We start from the raw sequence: 19,243 nt of genomic DNA, 5'->3' as shown, positions 1-19,243 counted from the left end.
TGATTAGTCTCAATAAGGCACTTAGTACTATCAATGCACAAGGCGAGACCCAGAATTAGACATAGGAGGCAGAGGTTTATTAATCCAAAGGGGTAGGCAAGAGAATGGTCGTGGATGGGCAAAAAGGTCAAAACCAGATCATAGTCCAGCAGGTACCGAAGGGCTGGCAGAATCAAGGTCAGAGCAGGCAGGATGATCAGGCAGGCAGGAAAGTAGTCCAGAGACAGGCAGGGGTCAAAACCGGGAGAACTATAAAAAGAGAATAGAAAAGGAGTATGGGAAAAACACGCTGGTTGACTTGACTAAGCATACAAGACGAATTGGCACAGAGAGACAGGAAACACAGGGATAAATACACTGGGGAAAATAAGCGACACGTGGAGGGGGTGGAGACAATCACAGGAACAGTTGAAACAGATCAGGGCATGACAGGTACATCATAGACGTCAAATGGTTGAAATGAAAATGAGGAATGTGTATCTGGGAACTTATCGTTGTGAGTCCAGCTGACCTGTAGAGTCTGGTTCAGTTTGGCCGCATGGTCGCTTTGTTGGACAAGTTCGCATGAAAAAACTTTCATGCAAGCTCATTGCCTTAAAACTGCCATATTGTTTGAGCTAGAGTCTTGGACAATATTGCTAATACCTAAACATGGCCACTGTAAACCAATGAACAGTCACGTGAGCGTGACCTGGCACATAAATGCATATATGGCTTTTTCTGTGGCTTAACCAACTAGGCTGGTAATTTAATTAACTTCTGTCAATAGGGGGGCGCTGTTTTCACTTTGGAAAAAATCGTGCCCAAATTAAACGGCCTCGTACTCTGTTCTAGATCATACAATATGCATATTATTATTACTATTGGATAGAAAACACTCTGAAGTTTCTAAAACTGTTTGAATTATATCTGTGAGTAAAACAGAACTCATTTGTCAGCAAACTTCCATATAGGAAGTGAAAAATCTGAAAACGAGGCTCTGTTTCAGGGCCTGCCTATTCAACTGGCCTTTATTTATCGATATGTATGCACTTCATACGCCTTCCACTAGATGTCAACAGGCAGTGGAAGGTTGAATGGGGTGTCTAGCTTGATCTGAGGCCGAATAAGAGCTTTAGGAGTGACAGGTCCGGTATTTTCTTTGTCTTCGACGGCGCGCGGGGGAGCTCGACATTTTCTTCTGAAAAGCGTTCGGTATACACGGCGAATAACACAGCGAATATGACCTGGCACATAAATGCATATATGGCTTTTTCTGTGGCATAACCTCTTGACACTACAGGGGGTGCTGTTTCAACTTCGACATTTAGTGTTCCCAAATTAAACTGCCTCGTACTCAATTCTTGCTCGTACAATATGCATATTATTATTACTATTGGATAGAAAACACTCTCTAGTTTCTAAAACCGTTTGAATTATTTCTCTGAGTGAAACAGAACTCGTTTGGCAGCGAAATTCCTGATAGGTATTGCAAAATCTGAAAATGTTGAATCTGTTCTAGGATCAGTTTAAAACTCTGTATGCATCCTATGGGTCGTCATGAACTGCACCCGCCTTCCCCTGGATGTCAGTAACCAATGAGAAGTGGAATGGAGCTTCTACGTAGATCTCAGAGCTTATAAAACGCCATGGCATGCAGTGTCCGCTCTTTTCGACTTTCGTCAAGACGCAGAGGAGGACATCAGAATGGCATGCTCAAACGCTCTCGTTTTATGTATATCCGTCTGTGATTTAATTCGATATAAGTGTTAGAAACATCATAACGAAGTTATTTTAAACCGAGTTATATCAGTTTATGCGAGTATATTGCTATTTTCGGTATTTCCTTAGTATTGCGCTTTAACGATTTGGGCATGTCTGTGCGACATAGCTATTGTTAGCTGCTAATTCCAAAGGTGAAGAGGACGTTTTACAACCGTGCAACGATTCTTTTGGACAAAGGACAACTTGCCCAAGATTCTGATGGAAGCTCGTCCAAAAGTAAGAGCTATTTATGATGTTATTCCGTATTTATGTGGAAAAATGCAAAAGTGTTTGGTCGCCATTATTGCGGCACTGGTCTGGCTGTAACGCACACTGTATGTCTAGTAACGTTAATTTTAAAAATCTAACACAGCGATTGCATAAAAGATAATTTATCTTTCATTAGCTGTCCAACTTGTATTTTTTAGTCAAGTTATGAGTAGTTTTCGATTAGAATAGGTGTTTCTCCAAGATGGCGCCGGTCAGATTGCTCCAAGTTTTGCCACTATTCTCATTGTTATAACACGATTTGTGCCGCTAAATAATGCACATTTTCGAACAAACTCTATATGCATTGTGTAATATGATGTTATAGGACTGTCATGTGAAATTCTGAGAAGGTTAGTGAAAAAATTAATATCTTTTGGTGACTTATACTAATCGCTATTTTTTGCTTGAATCAATGCTGTTGTGATGTTTGCTATTGTGGTAAGCTAATATAACGTTATATTGTGTTTTCGCTGTAAAACACTTAGAAAATCTGAATATTGTCTGGATTACAAACATCGTGTCTTTCAATTGCTGTACGCTGTGTATTTTTAAGAAATGTTTTATGATGGAGTAATTAGTAATACACGGTTGCTCTCTGTAGTTATTCTAGTCGCTTTGGTGAGTTTTGTGATAGTGGCTGCAATGGTAAACTATGATTTATACCTGAAATATGCAAATTTTTCTAACAAAACATATGCTATACAATAAATATGTTATCAGACTGTCATCTGATGAAGTTTTTTCTTGGTTAGTGGCTATTTATATCTTTATTTGGTCGAATTTGTGATAGCTACTGATGGAGTAAAAAACTGGTGGAGTAAAAAAATTGTGTCTTTTGCTAACGTGGTTAGCTAATAGATTTACATATTGTGTCTTCCCTGTAAAACATTTTAAAAATCAGAAATGATGGCTGGGTTCACAAGATGTGTATCTTTCATCTGGTGTCTTGGACTTGTGATTTAATGATATTTAGATGCTAGTATTTACTTGTGACGCTATGCTAGGCTATGCTAGTCAGCTTTTTTACTGTGGGGGGTGCTCCCGGATCCGGGTTTGGGAGGAATTAGAGGTTAACCAACTAGGCTGGTAATTTAACAATTTTATTCCTATTTACAGATGGCATACAAGTCTCTTATTAACCTGTCTAGCGGAACCCCCCCCACATTCCACTGAAAAGGCAGCGCGCGAAATTCAAAAAATATTTTTTTGAAATATTTAACTTTCACACATTAACAAGTCCAATACAGCAAATGAAAGATAAACATCTTGTGAATCCAGCCAACATGTCCGATTTTTTAAATGTTTTACAGCGAAAACACCACGTATATTTATGTTAGCTCACCACCAAATACAAAAAAGCACAGACATTTCTTTCACAGCACAGGTAGCTTGCACAAAACTCCCAAATAGAGATAGAATTAGTCACTAACCAAGAAACAACTTCATCAGATGACAGTCTTATAACATGTTATACAATAAATCTATGTTTTGTTCGAAAWATTTGRATATTTCAGGTATAAATCATAGTTTTACATTGCAGCTACAATCACAAATAGCACCGAAGCAGCWAGAARAARTACAGAGASCAACGTGAAATACCTAAATACTKATCATAAAACATTTATGAAAAATACATGGTGTACAGCAAATGAAAGATAAACATCTTGTGAATCCAGCCAATATTTCAGATTTTTTAAGTGTTTTACAGCGAAAACACAATATAGCATTATATTAGTTTACCACAATAGCCAAAAACACAACCCATTTATCAGCAGCAAAAGTTAGCGATCGCAAAAAACCAGCAAAAGATATATAATTTTTCACTAACCTTGACAACCTTCATCAGATGACAGTCCTATAACATCAGGTTATACAATACACTTATGCTTTGRTCGAAAATGTGCATATTTAGAGCTGAAATCCGTGGTTATACATTGTGAAAAKGTAGCAACTTTTTCCCAGAATCTCCGGATATATTTCTGACACTCACCTAATCTGACCAAATAACTCATCATAAACTTTACTAAAAAATACATGTTGGATAGCAAATGAAAGATACACTAGTTCTTAATGCAATCGCCGTGTTAGAATTCTAAAAATAACTTTAGTACGACATACAGCTTACGTTATAGCGAGACAGCGCCTGCAATGAGGGCGGAAATAGTACTAAACATTTTCCACAGTAATACGAAATAACATCATAAATGGTTCCATAAATGGTCAAAGAATAGTAATCACGGTGGTTGTCGAGGGTGCAACAGGTCAGCACCTCAGGAGTAAATGTCAGTTGGCTTTTCATAGCTGATCATTCAGAGTATCTCTACCGCTCTAGAGAGATGAAAACAGCAGGTTTGGGACAGGTAGCACGTCCAGTGAACAGGTCAGGGTTCCATAGCCGCAGGCAGAACAGTTGAAACTTGAGCAGCAGCACGGCCAGGTGGACTGGGGACAGCAAGGAGTCATCAGGCCAGGTAGTCTTGAGGCATGGTCCTAGGGCTCAGGTTCTCAGAGAGGGAGAAAGAAAGAGAGAATTAGAGAGAGCATATTTAAATTCACACAGGACACAGGATAAGACAGGAGAAAAACTCCAGATATAACAGATTGACCCTAGCCCCCCGACACATAAACTACTGAAGCATAAATACTGGAGGCTGAGACAGGAGGGGTCGAGAGACACTATGGAAAGTTGGTAAGGACATCTACTTTGTGGATGACACAAGTAATTTTTACAACAATTGTTTACAGATGGATTATTTCACATATAATTCACTGTATCACAATTCCAGTGGGTCAGAAGTTTACATACACTAAGTTGACTGTGCCTTTAAACAGCTTGGAAAATTCCAGAAAATTTGGTCATGGCTTAAGAAACGTCTGATAGGCTAATTGACATCATTTGAGTCAATTGGAGGTGTACCTGTGGCTGTATTTCAAGGCCTACCTTCAAACTCAGTGCCTCTATGCTAAGACAGGGAATTTTTACTAGGATTAAATGTCAGGAATTGTGAAAAACTGAGTATTTGGCTAAGGTGTATGTAAACTTCCGACTTCCAAGGTGGGGGTTGTGCTTACAGCCCAACACCGTGCAGGACGTTTGGCATTTGCCAGAGAACACCAAGATTGGCAAATTCGCCACTGGTGCCCTGTGCTCTTCACAGATGAAAGCAGGTTCACACTGAGGACATGAGCACATGTGACAGACGTGACAGAGTCTGGAGACGCCGTGGAGAACGTTCTGCTGCCTGCAACATCTTCCAGCATGACCGGTTTGGCGGTGGGTCAGTCATGGTGTGGGGTGGCATTTCTTTGGGGGGCCTCCATGTGCTCGCCAGAGGTAGCCTGACTGCCATTAGGTACCGAGATGAGATCTTCAGACCCCTTGTGAGACCATATGCTGACACATGCACATTTGTGGCCTGCTGGAGGTCATTTTGCAGGGCTCTGGCAGTGCTTAAAAACCAGCCCATACCTTTAGCATCATTGTTCAGTGTGAGATTGAAAACACCAAGATCTGGCTGTTTCACCACCTCCTCAAACACATCCCCATCAACTTCAGTTCCAGACCCATCATACAGCTTTGCCTCTGATAAACTACTAAGTGGGATCTCAAATTTCAGGAAAGCTGTGACAAACATTAAAACAACAACCTACAATTAGAATTGTAATCGTAATGGTAAGAGTAATCAGACAGACTTGTAAATCTATGAACACAATACATTTATTTCCAATCATTCCAGTTTACCTCCAACCAAAAGGTTTTCAAGTGTCAGGTCAATGATCTTGACATATTTATGTTCACCATTGAATTTCGCCCTGATCAGCATGACTACGTCTGAAAGCAGTTAATGGTACGAGATAAGGCCAACATGGATGAAAAAGCATTACATTTGTATTTCAATCATGACACTTTATATTAGGATGACTACAAACATTTTCACCAATACTCCTTTACTTAGCAATGCTAATTTCAAAGTATATTATGAAAATATTGGATCATGACCACAACTTGTCTGATATCACTTAAAGCAGGTCCCAGAAAACAGACTATTCAACTTACATTCACTGTCCAGAAATATTGACACGGCCAAATTAGTCCAGTAAAATACACTCATAATTCCAGCTAGTCACTATATTATGATGACATGTTCTAGGGTTAGTCTTACAAGACGGCCAAAATGAAATGGTTATAAAGCAAGTGGGAAACACAGTTAGCTAGACTAGCTAGCTGCCAATGCAATGGCCACAATATTTATCTATAAGCATCACGCACAAGACTAAAATGCAGTTATAATTTGGCAAAATAAACCACTCACCTTAAATCAGATTAGTCCTCAATATGTAGTAAGCAGCTGAAATAAAGAGATCAAACTAGCATGAGGCTAAATAGGCTTGGTGCTGAAATGAGACACGCGCCCATGGAACCAACACATGGAGTAGACTAACTGCACAGGACAGGGGCAAGCTAGTTAACTAGCATGCTAGCTATCTAGCAAAGACTTGCAAAAAGTGAAGTTTGGTGCACTCTAGGCAGAGTTCCTCTGTCCAGTGTCTGTGTTCTTTTGCCCATCTTAATCTTTAATTTTTATTGGCCAGTCTGAGATATGGCTTTTTCTTTGCAACTCTGCCTAGAAGGCCAGCATCCTGGAGTCACCTCTTCACCGTTGAAATTGAGACTGGTGTTCTGCGTGTACTATTTAATGAAGCTGCCAGTTGACGACTTGTGAGGTGTCTGTTTCTCAAACTAGACAATCTAATGTACTTGTCCTCTTGCTCAGTTGTGAGGGCCTCCCACTCCTCTTTCTATTCTGGTTAGAGCCAGTTTGCGTTGTTCTGTGAAGGGAGTAGTACACAGCGTTGTACGAGATCTTCAGTTTCTTGGGAATTTCTTGCATGGAATAGGCTTCATTTCTCAGAGCTAGAATAGACGGATGAGTTTCAGAAGGAAGTTCTTTGTTTCTGGCAATTTTGAGCCTGTAATCAAACCCACAAATGCTGATGCGCCAGTTTTATTGATTCTTTAATCAGAACAACAGTTTTAACATAATTGCAAAAGGCTTTTCTAATGATCAATTAGCCTTTTAAAATGATAAACTTGTATTATCTAACACAACGTGCCATTGGAACACAGGAGTGATGATTGCTGATAATGGGCCTCTGTACGCCTATGTAGATATTCCACAAAAAATCTGCCGTTTCCAGCTGCAATAGTCATTTACAACATTAACAATGTCTACACTGTAAAATGTGCTTTTCTTTCAAAAACAAGGACATTTCTAAGTGACCTCAAACTTTTGAACGGTAGTGTACATCGGTCCATGGGAAGAGAAATTGTCTATAAATGGAGAAAGTTCAGCACTGTTGCTACTCTCCCTAGGAGTGGCCGTCCTGCAAAGATGACTACAAGAGCACAGCGCAGAATGCTCAATGAGTTTAAGAAGAATCTTGGTGTCAGCTAAAGACTTAAAGAAGTCTCTGGAACATGCTTACATCTCTGTTGACGAGTCTACGATACGTAAAACACTAAATGAGAATGGTGTTCATGGGAGGATACCACGGAAGAAGCTACTGTTGTGCCCCCCAAAAAGTTTGCAAAAGAGCATATGGATGTTTCACAGTGCTACTGGAAAAATATTCTGTGGACAGATTAAACTAAAGTTGAGTTGTTTGGAAGGAACACACAACACTATGTGTGGAGAAAAAAAGGCACAGCACACCAACATCAAAACCTCATCCCAGCTGTGAAGTATGGTGAAGGGAGCAACATGGTTTGGAGCTGCTTTGCTGCCTCAGGGCCTGGACAGCTTGCTATCATTGACGGAAAAATGAAGTTTATCACAGACATTTTGCAAGAGAATGTAAGGTTATCTGTCCGCCAATTGAAGCTAAACAGAAGTTGGGTGATGCAACAGGACAACGACTCAAAACACAGAAGTTAATGAACAACAGAATGGCTTCAACAAAAGAAAATACGCCTTCTGGAGTGGCCCAGTCAGAGTCCTGACCTCAGCCCGATTGAGATGCTGTGGCATGACCTCGAGAGCGGTTCTCAGACACCCCAAGAATATTGCTGAACTGAAACAGTTTTGTAAAGAAGAATGGGCCAAAATTCCTGCTGACCGTTGTGCAGGTCTGATCCGCAACTAGAGAAAACATTTGGTTAAGGTTATTGCTGCCAAAGTAGGGTCAACCAGTTATTAAAACCAAGGGTTCACATACTTTTCCCACCCTGCACTGTGAATGTTTACACTGTGTGTTCAATGGGGTTATGTGGCATGGGGTTATGTTTACATGAAAAAACACGTTTACATTACCAAGTACATTCATGGGGTAAACCTACTCTAAGAGTGTGTGTTAGGCTGTTTGAGAGAAGGTTTGAATCCTAATCAACCCATCCAATGTGAGTACATCTGTTGTTGATGTACAGTAAATCAGAAAAGCTACAGTACTCTGTAGTAGTCAAGCCGCTTATGCTGAAATGCTTTGTTAGTGCATAGGTCAAATTAGCTTTTGAATTTCCTGTCTTTTTCGGGTTTTAGACATACGCTAATATTTCACTTTAAAACAGTTTTTTTTATAAATGTTTTATACAATTAGAGTAGATTGGTGTGTAATGATGTGTTGTGTGATGTACTGGTTTATTTTGTATTTATTTTGTACATAACTGCCTTAATCTTGTTTTGGACCCAAGGAAGAGTAGCAGCTAATGGGGATCTGTAATAAAATACAAAACTAAATTGATACTTGATAGTATAAATGAAAATGTTATAACATAGTTGTTTGTGAAAAAACATTTCTCAAAATAGTCTCGACAATTTTCCATACCCATAAAATATTATATGTAATATCCTACCCAAAATATGTCATAAGTAATGTTACACTAAGTAGAATTGCAGGGAATTAGCTTCAAAACAACAAACTAGGGCTTTGAATTAAACAAAACCAACTTGGTGGTATACTTAAAACATATCTTGATGAACAATAATACAAAAAATAGGACCAAATGCAGGCTCTGGTTAGCATTTATGCCTCCAAACTTGACCAACTCACAATGACCTCCCGGGTGGCGCAGTGGTCTAAAGCACTGCATCGCAGTGCTAGCTGCGCCACCAGAGTCTCTGGGTGCACGCCCAGGCTCTGTCGCAGCCGGCCGCAACCGGGAGGTCCGTGGGGCGACGCACAATTGGCATAGCGTCGTTAGGGAGGGTTTGGCCGGTAGGGATATCCTTGTCTCAGTATGTAAAATGTAATAAAATGTATGCACTCTACTGTAAGTCGCTCTGGATAAGAGCGTCTGCTAAATGACTAAAATGTAAAAAATGTAATTTCCCATACATCTGTTGAACTTATTTGGTCTGTCATAATAGCTAATGTAAGTCAGTTGTACAATTCTCATCCCTTACAATGGGCAAACATATGGTGTAATTTGTGTGCTTGTGTCATAAAGAACACTGCTGTTATTCTACATACTTCTTCTATTACTGTAAAACTTAAATTAATAGCCTGGGCGTTTATTTGCTTCAATCACGGAACAATACTGCCTCTTACTAGACAGCAGCGTCCATATCCTTAATGCACACAGCTGTTGCTCAATAACATTTAGAAAAGACTACCACACTGTTTATTGTGACGATTATGACCAGTATAAACATTATAATAACAAATCCATTGCAGATCAGACTTGCAAAGAAAAGTCGACCTATATAAACCCCCGATTTCGTGCTTCAGCACCCTTTTCTCACTCCTTGCACAACACGATCTCACACTATCACTTCAGTATAAACGTGAAAGTAGGGACCTGGACAAACGTTGAATACTAAAGTCCATCTGATCTCACTGCGTTGCGCCTCGTGGCGCCCGTAGTAAAGCCGATCATGTCAAACTACACTGCTGTCTCATCCATGGCAATGATGTTGCTCTCCTTTATTTTCTTTTGAGCAATCTGTACAATACTCACTGAAGTTCAGTCGCAAACAATTCATTTAGACCCGGCCTTTATTTGAAGCAGCTGTTTATTTGCTGAAATGCGTGCCGATATCTGGCAATTAAAAGGACCAGGCGGATATTTGAGACTGCGTTTAATTTTTTACAGTATTCCACTTCTTCACAGTTTTGCTGGTGCAACTACTTTTTTTGAAGCTATGTCCTGTACAGTGTTGTAAGTCATAGAAAGTATCTTGTTATGTACTTCAAACAAAGTTGTGATGTTTTGAATGTTCATTTGAAGTTCAAAGCATACCATTGACCAATTAAGAGCTGCTTTCACAACCCCCCCCATGAACTTAGTCTATCCCGTATGAACTTTTAACAATTCGACCCATGCTTGTAATAATTGTAAATGTCTTTAGGAACGTATCTGCGCCAATTAACATAAGACAGCTTTATCCTCCTAAAATAAGACAGCTAAATGTCCTTGAATATAAAAAGCCTCTTCAGCTGAACAGCATGGAATGAACCAGGCCCAAGATATGCCGAATGACAAGCATTTTTCAGTCCCTATTTCTGCTCCTTTACATCATATACTGTAAGCCTTCCTGTTGCTTGCCAGGGGAAATGAAATATTTATTATATAGCCCTGAGGGCTTTTGCAGAGAGAGTTTTTGGTGGACTTAAAGAAAGGGTAAGTCTTTCGGCTTGGCTTCCTCTTGTGGCATATGAGAAGCAGGAGGTGGAGGTACGGTTACATCAGCTATTAAAGAAACAGGCAGCAGGAATGGGAGTCGAGAGGTTAGGGAGCAGAGTCAGCGAGTTCCACATTCAGTGTGAATGAAAGGCTATCGGCCCCCTCAAGGAGCTCAAGTCATGATTACCCGATCACCCAATTACAATTAAGTCCTCTTCATACTCCATCGTTTCTCTTCATTTCAGGTTGATGTACTGGATGGATGGAGAGATGGAAGAAATCAATGGATTTCATCTGTCTATTCTATTTAATCATAAATCGTTAAATGAAAGAGTTTGAATTTAGGGGGAGATTCAGATTCAGTGTTTAATAGTCACATACAGTACACAGTGTTGCAGGTGTGTTTGCAGGGTTCAGTGAAAATCTTAGGCTCAGAGTGTATTTTCTTTTGTTGAAGCCAAAAAAAACAATAGAAGAGAGGGGAAGTGGATGAGTCAGATAAACAAGGATTTCTTTACATTTTGGGAGCATAGGGCATCCAAGGCCCTCCACCTACAAAAAATATGAGTGTTGGAGTGTGCCCCTTTCTGTAATAATAAGGAATTTGATGTATAGCATTTCTTTTGACTTTTACTTAAGTATGACCATTGAGTACGTAAGTACATTTAAAACCAGATAGTTTTACTCAAGTGGTATTTTACTGGGTGACTTTTACTTGAGTCATTTTCTATTGAGGTATATTTTATTTTACTCAAGTATAACAATGTAATATTTTTCCACCACTGGGATAGACACATCATTCCACACAATACGGGCTACTTATCAGAGCGCAAATAAAGGATTACTCAGTACCCATTATTCTAGCCATGATTTGGTTCAAGACTTCAAATCAGAGTTTCTACACATCTGAAGTTGATATTTTAAGTCTTGAACCAAATAGAATAATGCTATACATCAAATTCCTTATTATTAAGCAAACCGGACAGCACGATTTTCTTGTTTTTGATTTATTTACAGACAGAAAGGGGCACACTCCAACGTCATTTAGAAATTCAGTATTTATGTTTAGTGAGTCCGCAGATCAGAGGAAGTAGGAATGACAATGCGTTATATTAATAGGTGCACGAATTAGACAATAATTCTGTCCTACCTGAGCATTGTAAATGTAACAAGTACTTTGTATGGGAGTAAAATGTACATATTTTCTTTAGCAATGAAGTGGAGTCAATGTAAAAGTTCAGATACCCCCAAAAATCAGTTAAATAGTACTTTAAAGTATTTTTACTTAAGTACTTTACACCACTGATCTACCCAGGCACTTATGGCGGCTCTCCAATGGCTCTATCAGGTGACGGAAGCCATCTGATTTGTATTGAGAGGACTGCAAGATCACATGGCTCCATGGCTCCTGTCTGTAGGAAAATACTACAATTTCCTGAAGTCACAATGAGGATAAAATGTCACTATGAGGACCAGCTGAGACCCATTCCCACATCCACTGGTCTGGACTAGCTTTGGTTTTCAGATTGTTTCCCCTCACACGCACGAACACAGACAGACAAACACCCATGCTTACACACACACACTTTTCTTTATTTACTCACACACATAATATACACACCAATTTTTTGGTGCGCACACTCAAACACTAACTCTTCCCATATTTACTTAACTACACGCACATACACTGACATACATATAACACTTGAATGACAGGTGCCCCTTGTGTCACTCTCACTCAACATCAAACACACACAGAGGCTCCACACACAGAGGAAGTGAAGAGGGAGGTAGATAGCGCATAAAAAGCAAAAATAAAAAATAAAAAAACATTTTAATGATGGAGTCTCAGTCGGCTTGGGATCAAGTTGAGGCAGTTTGGGCTGGAAAGGCAATGGAGGTTCAGTGGAGGGGGCATCGATGGAACGGCCAAGGAGAAACAAAGATAGTCTGAAAAAACAGACCCGTAGCTCTTCAACAGCGCACCACACCTGCTGCTATGAATGGTCAGACACTCTATTGGAGCCGCTTCTCTGGTACTGGTCATCCATTGCCAGGAATGTAGCACCCACCTGGGTGATGCCATGGCTGATGAAAAGCGCACAAAAGCCACCAACCACATCTTGGCAGTGGTTAGGCACATTCCCTGAACAGTCCCAGAACTTCCTCTGCTACCTCTGGACACAGCATGCAGTGCTTGGTGTAATACCTCCATACAGATGAAACAAAAAGCCGCATTATTTGAATCCAAACAGCTAGCTATCAAGCCAAAAGACAGACTTTTCATCACAATCCCGCAACTCTGAAAGTCAAGACCACAGGATATAGTGATCAAATCCTAGCGCAGCCAAACCCCCAAACATTAATGTTAAAAAATGCAAAAAAAAATGTTTTAAATAATAAAATATGTAAAATATTTACAGAGCTCTCTGGCTAGGCTAGGGTGGGGAATAAGGAAGGGGGTAACGGAGTGATCTGAGTGAATGAGCATCTGTTCAAAAAGAGCTGTTGGAGTGACTTTTGGAGGGTTGGATCCTGACTTGCTGTTGAATTATTACACACTGATGCTAATTGAGGAAATATGGGGCAACCAATAAGGAAAACAGAGGATAATCATAGCTGGAAACCCCCCACATGAGCCTTTTTGTTGATTTCATGATTTTTGACTTTCAAATCTGTTTCACCATCGCCACTGTGTGAGGAGACATAAGGGGGTTGATGGGGGGTAGGAACTAGGCAGTCAGAACACTGGGCCTGGTGTAATAGCTGATCATGGGGTCCATTTTCCAAGAGTATAATTAAGTCATTTTAGTTATCGCATCATTGGAATCTGGACAGTGACTTCACGCCAGAGAGGGGGGGTTTTAATTGGTCCTGCTGGTTCCAGTTTCAGTTCAACCAACCTGGGCTGCTGTCAGAAAGTCCCTGTGCACTCTGGAGGCGGACTCAAGCTCAATATCTTTGAATGAATCATGGCTCTGTTAAACTAATGTAAAGGAGTGATTCAAGAGCTGAATTATAAGTTGAATTGGGAACTGAATTGGAAGCCAAATAATCACGGCTATGTTAATCAGATGTAATGTAGATACAAATATTGGGAGTTCAATCAGGAGCTAAATTAAGAGCTGGGCTTGTAGCCTAAGCATGGCTCTGTTTAGCTGATGTAGCTCATAGAGGCGAGTACCAGTACCCTTTGAATCGGGGCTCCGTTTGGCTAAATTACTATGACTGCCCACTCCCTCTTGTTTATTGAGGACGGAGCAACGAAGGTGGAATTTCACAGCACACGACCCAGCCAATGCTCACATACCTATATACTGTACATACATACATACAGTACACCTATACAGTACACTTACTAGCGAACACATGCACCCTTCCCCCCACACACATGTGTACACACACAAACAGGTACACACAAACTTACAGCACACGCACGCACGCACGAGCCATCGCAGCACGCACGCACGCACACACACACACACACCACACACACACACACACACACACACACACACACACACAACACACACACACACACACACCACACCACACACACATTCAACCACATACGTCGAGTTAGCTCTGCCTACCCATGTGCAAGAAACACACATTTACGCGATATATTTGAGTATTTACAGCTATCGACCATGCTTGCCATGCCAAGATCAGCATACATCTATGATCATTCTCACTGTCAGAAACTGGATAAGTCAAGAGGAGCAAAAGTACTAGTTCACGCTTTTACGCACCCATCTGCTACCTTCCCACCCCCTCACCCACACCTTGCGCAGATTGTAGCTATAGCGTGATATTTACCCTCTGCAGGATAGCTAATCCAGCTGGCCATAAAATGGCTACCCTGCCCATGTCCACACAAGATTTCCTGGAAATCATATTGTACAGGGTGAGAAGAAACGACTACTGAAAGAAAAGAGGAGTGAATGGAGGGCATTTTCCAGGTTGGGTTGCAACACTCCTTCAGAAGCGCACAAATATAGTATGGCTCGGATTTATCAATGAAAGCATGTGTATATGTTGTGTGCGACAGTTTGATGAATCCCAATTATTTGTTGCACACGCAACTCCTAGAATATCCACATACGCCCGAATTTTGTAAAGAATACATGCATGGTTGATAAATGAGGCCCCTGGTCCTAATCATAGGGGCTCAGCATATCCCTATACCAATGGTTTACACTTTGAAACTCAGGGAATGGGTACACAGAGATGAATCAGAATCGGAACACATACACACACACAAAAGAATGATAGCTTGGTCATGTGTAAAGTACCTAGTGCTACACACAGTAACTCTAACTAACAAGCTGTGTTGTGTTGGAGATCTGTACTGAGGGATGTTGAGTCTTAGCTGGTTGGCTCAAACAGTCAGGCTCCCTTCCACTGGGTTATTCTGGTGTTATTATGAGAGGACAGGATGGTAATTATGGTTACCGGATGGCATGGCGGTATGGTGTGCCTGGTGGAAATGCCTGTGGCGTGAGTGAGTGAGTGAGTGAGTGAGTGAGTGAGTGAGTGAGTGAGTGAATGAGTGAGTGAGTGAGTGAGTGAGTGAGTGAGTGAGTGAATGAGTGAGTGAGTGAGTGAGTGAGAGCAGGTAGAATAATTGAGTGAGAGAGACCAAGCATCCACCTCTGTTTCAGAGCCTTAAATGTCATGCATCACCAACCAAACCTGCACAGGAGGACAGGTGGCATTACCCTGTATAGGAGATAAACACACACACCAGTGGAGGCTCCTCAGAGGAGGAAGGGGACCATCCTCAGTGAATTTCATAAAAATATATTAAAGTCAACAAACAATTGATTAAAACATACTGTTTTGCAATGAAGGTCTACAGTAGCCTCAACAGCACTCTGTAGAATAGCACCATGGTGTAGCCGGAGGACAGCTAGTCTCCGTACATTGACTTCAATATAAAACCTAGGAGGCTCTTCCATGGACTTACAGTTTTGACAAATTAATTAGAACTATATTTAATTTTATTATAATTTGTTTTACCTTCACTTAGCTAGCTACTTTAGCTAGCTACTCAAACACCTGGCCTACACAGAGAGGGGTACTATGTTAGCTAGCTGGCTATCCAACACTGGAACACTTCCAAGTCGAGGTAAACTTTGTTTTTTTACAAATGTATTCCCACCTGGGCCCGCTGGTGTAACTGCTAAACTGCTTGCTGTACTGCATGATTGCAGTGGGTTTACTAATGTGTTAGTTCTAGTAGCTATGTTGACTATGATGTTAGCTAATATGGTGACAACGATGTAGGCTGTGTGTAGTGGTTAGCGCTTTTCAGTGTTGTAGGACCGGTCTCCGCTGTGGGATAGTCTTGTCTTAGTGTAGGAAACATTTGTACTCAGTCTTGACTCGGTTTCGGACAGTCTGGATTTGAGCATAAAACCGCTTAGCCAGGTCAAATATAAACACTCCTTTCTTTAAACAATATCTTAACTGTTTGCGCCGTGGCGAACATATAGGCCTTCAGTGTGTGACAGGTTTGTGATTCTGAAAGGACAGCAAGCGTACTAGCGGTGCACTCATGTAGGAGAGTGCACTTTTTGTAAAACACAAAGGGCCAGTGGTGTAGTGGAGGGTGTACGCAGGTATAGGCCATATACCCACTTTTTTTCAGTCGGCATTGCTTATACTCACTTCTTAATTCTTACTGATGCGTATCAAAGTAGTGTCGTGGAGGTATACGACTTATCAATTATGTAGTACAATAGAGAAAGTAGCCTATACAATCACAAAGCACATGAAATATATTCACATGCGCGCCGCACACATTTTCTGCAGAATATTGTTAAGAGTGTGCAACTCAACTGGTTTTGACATCGGTAGCCGATAGGGTAGGAAAGGCGTTTATTACTGATATCTACCAGTAAATGCTAACTAAGGCAAAAATGGGTATGCAAACCAGGTATTGAAAAAGTTTAGTCCGAAGTGTTGGTTAGTAGGCTATTTGGGATGTGCAAGTGTCATCATGCGCTGCTTGCATCAGGGGAGTATACATGGATGGGCCCACCCACTGGGGAGCCAGGCCCTGACAGGCCCACCCAATCAGATTGATGTGGTTTAAACATTGTTTGTAGACTAAGACCATTCAAGTTTTGCCTTTTTTCTATGGAAAAAAGTGTGATTTTGAGAGTGGAAATCTGAAAAATCAATAGGGAAACTCAAAAAAACTACAGGAAAACATAGGATTTCATAAAGGGTGCATTTCCTTCACTGGGCGGGCCGTTTGGGAACTTTTGGGCAAAATTTGAAAAATTCTCCAGGCACCACTACACCACTGCATAGGGATGATGGAAAGACAGCAGTCACACACAGCATGATGTTAAAGGATAAGCAGTCCAGCAACTTGGACATACGCCAGTAGGTCCCAATCATAGGAATACAAAAACACAACCATAAGCATTTCCCAATCGAAATGTACAACTATTACTTCCCATTGCAAAAAACATTTAATGTTTAGCACACAAAGTAACCGGTGACCTAATATTTAAAGTGGAACTGACAGTGTTTTAACTACTTTGCAGATATGAAACAAACAGACAGTCATAATATCAGTAAAAAAATCTACTTCCCAGTTTATGCTACAAAACCAACTTTATAAGAGGTTTTAAAAAAAGGTTATATTTGACTCAACGTTCCCATGACGTACACTAAGGCGTTGTTGACAGAATAGATGGATGCAGTTCAATGGATGCAGTTCATTTAAATTCACCAATACATTTCTTGGTAGTTCAAAAAATATTGTTATCAGGTTGGAAATCACAGCTGGCCTGGTACATTGTTTGCTGCCTCCATTCGGGATGAACTGTTTCAGGTTCATTCACTCAATAATCTGGAGAAAAAAAACTGATGAATGTAACAAATTTATTAGGGAGATTTTCACACTGTGGGAAAGAGGGGGGGAATTCAGCAATTCGTTCTCCAGGGTTAATCCTTAAACTCGGGACCTCAGCCAAACCAGTTTGATACACAGTGGGGGTTAATCACACAGATAATTATTTCTCTTCTCACACTCTCCATAACACACATATTCCTCTCAGTCCTCTTCCTCTTTTATCCCCAAGCACTCCATGGCTTAATGATCCACAGGCTTGCCTCATTGGGGCAGGAAGTCCATATAAGGCTCGGGGGTGGAGCCAGCAGGCAAGATATCTCCCTTCAATTACCACGCCCCTAAACTCTCACTGCCTTCTGCCACAATACATATACACACTTTTTTTTTTTGAATATATCTTTATTATTCCCTGCAAACCCTACCACCCCTCCCCAATTGGAGTAAACTAATAAACAATAACACTTAGGCTTCTACCTTCAGTTTATACATACTATACACATTTTACAGACATAATCCATTTTACAATAGTTATATTTTGGTTGTTTTTAGTCCTGGCCTTCCTCTATTTCTGATGTCCATCCAGTTTGATTTCTATTTGTAACTGTACTATTTCACAAATTTCACCACACAACACACACACAACCACACACACCACACACACCACCACACACACACACACACACACACACAACACACACAACACCCCAAACACACACACACACACACACACACACACACACACACACACACACACACACACGGTATAGGTTATTGATTAGAAACTTAATACAATGACAACAGGTTGCTTGCGGACTAACACAATGTGACGCATGTTACACAAGATGGAGAGTTAAAGAGGGAGAAAGCGAAAGAGAAAAATAAGAAACACTTGGATACATTTGGAAGCTACGCTAACCCCTAAAACCTTGCCCTGAACTGACGCTCATATGGGTAAGAAGTAATGTATGTATTTACGTGTTGGAGGTCTTCGTTTGGTATCTCTGTTGGGCCCAGGCCTTGGTGGGCAGGGTTCCGCTTGGTGAGAAGGGTTTGATTGGGCCCACGCTCTCCGGACGGCCTTCTCCTTCGTTCTAAGGTGTAAGTCTGTGATTGTCCACAAGAGGTCACAATGTCCTTCTTATTAGCTGTCTGTTTACGTGCATTGGATTATTAGAGGTTCTTTTTGTCTTCTTCAACCTCGTGTTGCATTTTGGGATCGGGACTATCATAGACCTCAGCTGCAGCTTGTGGTCCTAGTCTCCTATGTTAATTGATAACTCAATACTTTTATACCCTCGGGTAAAACGGGCTGTTTTCATCATTCTCACATGCTCTCTGGGCTCCCTGGGACATGGCTAGTTACGAGGCAAAGTATCAGAATTACTATGATCTCGTTAGCGTACTAAAATCACAATCCTATCGTCACAGAAACATTCTCTTTATCCTTGATATATTTTCTACACAACGTAAATAATGTAAACCTGATATACACAGTGTAAAAGCTCTTCAAGTTACAATGTTTTTGTTATAATGTCTTTATAACAATTTTAATGACATCACAAAATAGACATTCATTTTCAATATTCCATATCTCATCATTCCCAACCTTCGGATGTTGAAATATATTGTTCCAGTGTCCATTGTTTGATGTTGAAGTTTTGGGTGGCTTTTGTGCAAAGAGACATTCCATTCGCCCAAATTAGACCCCAAAAGGAATCATCTGCTGCCTACAATTTACG

The sequence above is a fragment of the Salvelinus sp. IW2-2015 genome, linkage group LG4q.1:29, assembly GCF_002910315.2.
Source record: "Salvelinus sp. IW2-2015 linkage group LG4q.1:29, ASM291031v2, whole genome shotgun sequence".
Classification (NCBI taxonomy): domain Eukaryota; kingdom Metazoa; phylum Chordata; class Actinopteri; order Salmoniformes; family Salmonidae; genus Salvelinus; species Salvelinus sp. IW2-2015.
Note: the sequence above shows the minus strand (reverse complement) of the source record.